General features: G+C 53.8%; 1 long non-coding RNA gene across 1 annotated transcript; it reads right to left on the bottom strand.

Moving 5' to 3' along the window:
• Window positions 1-248: 248 nt before the first annotated feature.
• On the bottom strand, window positions 249-4,984 carry LOC139182633 (uncharacterized). Its single transcript, XR_011566150.1, has 3 exons — window positions 4,897-4,984; window positions 1,602-1,810; window positions 249-521 (listed from the first exon to the last, which is right to left on the bottom strand). It is a non-coding gene; the product is annotated as an uncharacterized lncRNA (long non-coding RNA).
• Window positions 4,985-5,552: the final 568 nt, after the last annotated feature.

Genomic DNA, 5,552 nt, shown 5'->3' with positions numbered 1-5,552 from the left:
AAGAGGTGTCTGAGGGTCACCTTCCCCAGACCTCAGTACTGCAGGGCTAATTTAAAGTTGTGGAGTTGGGACTTCTCGAGTGGTCCTAAGCCTATGCACTCCCAATGGCCTGGGTTCCATCCCTGGTCAGGGTACTAGATTCCAGATGGTACAACTCAGAGTTTGCATACCAAGACTAAAGGACCCACATGCCGAAACTAAGAGCCAATGCAGCCAGATAAATAGATATTTATTTTTAAAAGCAGTGGTGGAGTGTAAATGAAGAGGTCAGTAAGGCGGTTACTCCCAGGGAGAACTGCTGGTGCCCTGCACGAGGGTGCCATCCTTGAGGTGGAAAGACCTGGAAGGCCTAGGAGCTCCTTGGCTGAATGTGGAGCAAGGCAGCTCTCCCATTTCTGGGAGGGGAAGTCTGGGAGAAGAAGCAGGCTATAGGGTTTTGTTTTTTTTTTTTAACATGTTGGCTTTGAGGTTCCTGTGAGACAGGCAGGGGATGGTGTCCACAAGGCCACCGGAATAGAGATCTGGTAAAGTGAAAAAAAAGTGAGTGTTAGTTGCTGAGTTGTGTCCAAATCTTTGTAGCCCACCTGCCTCCTCTGTCCATGGAATTCTCCAGGCAAGAATACTGGAGTGGGATGGAGACCCGCAGAGAGAGACAGATTCAGCCGTCAGCAGCCTCCAGGGTGGTGGGGGTCTCTGGGCAAAATGTACTAGGACACCCGCTGTGTTTATTTCGTGAGGCTGCTATAAAAAATGACCACAACTGGAGGGTGGAGATCAACAGAAATTGGACTTGCCTAATGGTTCACTGGCTAAGACTCCACTTCCAATGCAGGGGGCCTGGGTTCGATTCCTATTCAGGGAACTAAGATCCCACATGCTATGCAAAGCAGCCAAAATATAAACAATAGAAACACATTCTCTCTCTCAGTTCTAGGGCCAGAAGTCCAAAATCAAGTTGGTAGGGTCCCTGCCTCCAGGAGGAAACCTGCTCTGCGCCTCTCTCCCAGCTTGTGGGTTGGCCGGCAGCCCTTGGCCTGCCGTGGCCCGTATCTACGTCACTCCCATCTCTGCCTCTGTTATCTCTCTGCTGCCTCCTCTGTCATTTCTGTCTCCTCTGTGTCTCCTGTAAGGACACTCATCGCTGGATTTAAGGCCCACGAGGATAATCCATGATGATCTCCTTGTCTCAAAAGTCCTTAACTTGCTTCCATCAGCAAAGACCCTTTTTCCAAATAAGGTAACATTCACAGGTTCTAGGGATTAGGCCATGGATGGGCACATCTCTTTTTTTTTGAGGGGTTGAGGGGAGGCAGCATTCAACCCACCACACCATCCTTTAAGGAGAAGAAATATGCAAGAACCCTGCGAGCGGAAGCTTCCCTGCGGGGCTGGACCTCAGATGCAGCAGGACTGCAGAGGGACCCCTCGGGGACGAGAGAAGGTGGGAGTAGATGATTCTACTTTGTTTGCTGTGATGGTTCTACTCCTTGGCTGCATTTCCTTTGGAGTTTAACAAAGTCCCTTTTGCAGGTTCTAGTCCATCTTGGCTGTGTTGCAAAACCTGGTTCCTGGACCAGAGTAACAGATGGGACTCAGCTTACCTGTGCCAAGGTGGTGTCAGCAGACATCGAAGTGAGGCCCTGGCGTGGAGGAAGTGAGGGCATCGTTGGCTCCTTGAGGCACATGGGCTGCCCTCCTGGAAGCCTCTTCTCAGGGTTGAGCCTTGGAGAGTCAGGGTTCTGTTCCATTAAGGAAGGTGGTGTCGTTTACACAGGCTTCCAGCCTGAGAAGCCTCTGAATACTGGTGATGCTAATACAGAAATAAAGAAGGCGGAGAAGGGGCAAAGGTGGGGGTGGGATGGGAGAGGGAGGGACATGGTGTCCAGACCCTGCAAGTTCCGGGTGTCCCTCCTCCTTCCCAGGGAAAAGTCCCTCCAGACCAAGCCCCTCCAGAGCCCCAAGAAGGCTGGGAGAGCCCTTTAGCCACCCCCAACATCAGCCACACAGGCCTCTGCACCTCGGCCCTGAGCGAGATGTGCAGGGCGGTGCGGAGGGAGGCAGGGTGCCCAGGCCCAGCTCAGCCAAGCTTCTCTCTGAGCTGGAGGCTGGAGGCAGGTGGGGAAGGAGCTGGCAGTTGAGAAACACAAAGAACCAGGCAGCCCACCATCCAGATACCCGCCAGAGTCTCAGATCTCCAACGAGAGGTACAACAGTGCGTGTGCTGAGGGCGATGTTGGGGGAGTAAAAAGGGCTGTTGCTATGACGTTTTTAACACACACACACAAAGTGGTCACTAGTGAGGCACTGGGGCGATAATACACTTCTCTGAGGTAACCTCCCCCAACCTAGAAAAGTGGCAGTTCATGTCCTGAAAGCAGAGAAGCCCCTTTAAAGAGGAATATCTGCATGACTCTCACAACTCAGGTTACCCGGTGGGGTGGGGCATCATGAAGATTCATGGGTACCCTAGGGGAAGACCCTTTTGTTTGATTCTGACTCCCCAGGCCCAAGAGCCTTTCCAGAAGAACTTAGGGAGGAGATGCCGCCCCTTCCTTACATTCCAGATGTCTGGCACCAGGAAGTTCTGCTTGGTATCTCTCCTAAGGCCCTCATGCTGCACCCTGGCAGATACCCTGTGTTGGGCTAGGATACACAGACCGAGGGTCTTTGGAGGGGGAAAAAATACAACAGAACTTGAGGACTCTGCCCAGCTCCACAGTGACCACTATACCCCCCTTGACTTTGGCGGACAGGCAGGCAGGTGGGGAGGGATCCAGTTGCCACCTGGAGGAGACAGCCATTCTTAGAGTTCCATTCTCGTCTCTGCTGCTGCTGCTGCGTCGCTTCAGTCATGTCCGACTCTGTGCGACCCCATAGACGGCAGCCCACCAGGCTCCCCCGTCCCTGGGATTCTCCAGGCAAGAACACTGGAGTGGGTTGCCATTTCCTTCTCCAATGCATGAAAGTGAAAAGTCAAAGTGAAGTCGCTCAGTCGTGTCCGACTCTTAGTGACCCCATGGACTGCAGCCCACCAGGCTCCTCTGTCCATGGGATTTTCCAGGCAAGAGTACTGGAGTGGGTTGCCATTGCCTTCTTTGTCTCGGTCTCTATCAACTTCAAAAGCAATTTCCCTTATTACTGGTGCCATTGGCTGGAACCCTGGAAGAACAAATTAATGTTGGAAGCAGGTGGGCACAGTTAATACCTGCGTATGGCTTTATGATTCTCTCAGTGGTAAACAAAGATAACCTGAACGCTAAACAGCCACATTCGGGCTGCCCACCCAGTCCTTCCCACCCACGGCAACTTTGCTCAGCAGGTGATGGGCTTGTTTGTTTAAAAGACCCCAGGGCCCATCCTTCACTCTGTCCAGGTTCAGGGCAATGGAATTGCAGGATTCCATAAGGAGGGGCCACCCTCACCCTGCCAGGGCCGCAGCTCTGCGAGGAGGCTCCCTCCTGCCACTTCCCAGCCCTCACCTACCCCAGCCTCTCACTGCCCCGTAAAACAGAAGTCCTGCTGTACTGCAATTACTGCCGCGATCCTGTGACACCTGGAGCCTCCAGGGCAGGCTGGTAGAGGCATCTGGGCACCCCAGCCCTGGCAGCACCCCCACCATCCACTGAGCTTGGGCTGTTCCTCCTTCCTGTTGGGCTCCTGCAGCCTGTGTTCAGGAATATATCTCAGTGAATCTCATGGCCCAGGTCGTGGGGAGCATCATGCAGATTAGTGGGTACCCTAGGAGAAGGCCCTCTTGTCTGACTCTGATACAAGGATCCTTTCCAGAAGAATTTAGGGAGGGGATGCCATGTCCTTTTCTGCTTTCAGGACCTGAACCCCCACCTTCCTAGGCTGGAGGAAGGCGGGTTTCTCAGGCTGCTCACCACCCCAACTTCCCTCTCCCAGATTCCATGGGTCTGAGGGCAGGATGTTGTCACAACTCAGCAGGTCCCTCCAGGGGCTGACAGCACAGAGCCCCACTGTCAAGGGTGCCCTGTGGTACTTGAGGCTGACCACATGGGGGTCCCAGAGCAGAGCCCCCCACCACTGATGCCTGGAAGTAAGAATACTCATCACTAGCTTTTGCGTACTTATCATGTATGTGCTGAATGCCCCACATACCGGGGCTCACACAGCTTCTAAGGTGGGTCCTGAGGAAGAGGTGGGCCCAGGAAGCACTGAGGCAGGAGATTGACATGGGCACAGCTGAGGTAGGAATGCTGGGTTCGGAGGCCTCTGGCCAGGAAGCAGCCCCTCAGAACACACGAGTGGGCACTGCCCTCCCTAATATCCTCAGGAGGGTCTTGGAAGCCCCGGAATGGCAAGTGGGAAGTGGGGTGTATTAAGGAGCTGCAGTACTGACAACCTTCCCTCTGGTGGAGGTTTCCAAACCCCTGAAGGGTGACTAGGGCTGGAGACTGGTTCCAACTCTGCTACTAACCTGCTGTTAGCTTGGCGACGTCATACGTGCCACTTAGTCTCCGTGTTCTCAAAGGTAATATGGGGGACTGGTTTGGGGCAAATGAAACCACTAGTCATTTTTCCAAAAATTTTTTTTAGCATTAGAGCCTGGAAGCTTTTCCTTAAAGGAGATTTTCCTTGGGAACCTTTAGAACAATATATAAAAATGGAGTTGTGCTAACTGACGGCGGCGCGAGGGAGAAACCCGGGTCCTGATCAGCGTACAGTCTTGTGTCCGCCCTGGGAGGCTGTTCGACAGTCTCTGGGTTTGGTATCTGTCGTGACAGCAACACCGCGGTCCTGACCCCGCCCCACGATGGTCCCTCGACCCCCACCGCGCATCCCCAGCTCAAGCAGGCGACCCCGCCTTCGCTCTGGACCCTCCCGGGCTGTATCGCAGGTTTTGGACGGGAACAAACGCCCTAAGTCCCAGACCTGGAAAAGGAGTCGCTCGGCTCCAAGAACCCGGGGAATCGGAGCTGAACTGTCCGGTTTTTTTCGTGCGTCCAGAACCCCTGCGGCTCGGAGCGGGGTGGGGAGGGGAGGAGACGGCAGGGAGCGGGGAGAGAGGACCGACAGGATCCGCCCGGTCTCCGGAGCCGCCCTCAGCCCCGCCCTCCACGGAGCCTGCCCAGGGAACGCTGTTCCATCGCCCACGGCTGTGCCCGAGCACCTGCTGCTGCTACTGCTAAGTGGCTTCAGTCGTGTCCGACTCTGTGCGACCCCATAGACGGCAGCCCACCAGGCTCCCCCGTCCCTGGGATTCTCCAGGCAAGAACACTGGAGTGGGTTGCCATTTCCTTCTCCAATGCATGAAAGTGAAAAGTGAAAGTGAAGTCGTTCAATTGTGTCCGACTCCTAGCGACACCATGGACTGCAGCCTACCAGGCTCCTCCGTTCGTGGGATACCCCTTAACATTTATGACAGTGTGTGTGGCCTCTGTGATATGAACCAGTAATGTTTTAAATTTGCACGTTCTCTATTTATTTATCAAATGTAACTTTTTTTAAAAAAATACGGATTTTTTTTTTTTTTAATAGCAGGAAGTTGGAAACTGCCCATATGTCCTTAAGATGAGCTGGGTAAATAA

The sequence above is a fragment of the Bos indicus genome, chromosome 4 (assembly GCF_029378745.1).
Source record: "Bos indicus isolate NIAB-ARS_2022 breed Sahiwal x Tharparkar chromosome 4, NIAB-ARS_B.indTharparkar_mat_pri_1.0, whole genome shotgun sequence".
Classification (NCBI taxonomy): domain Eukaryota; kingdom Metazoa; phylum Chordata; class Mammalia; order Artiodactyla; family Bovidae; genus Bos; species Bos indicus.
Note: the sequence above shows the minus strand (reverse complement) of the source record. Positions and strands in the feature narration are given on the sequence as shown.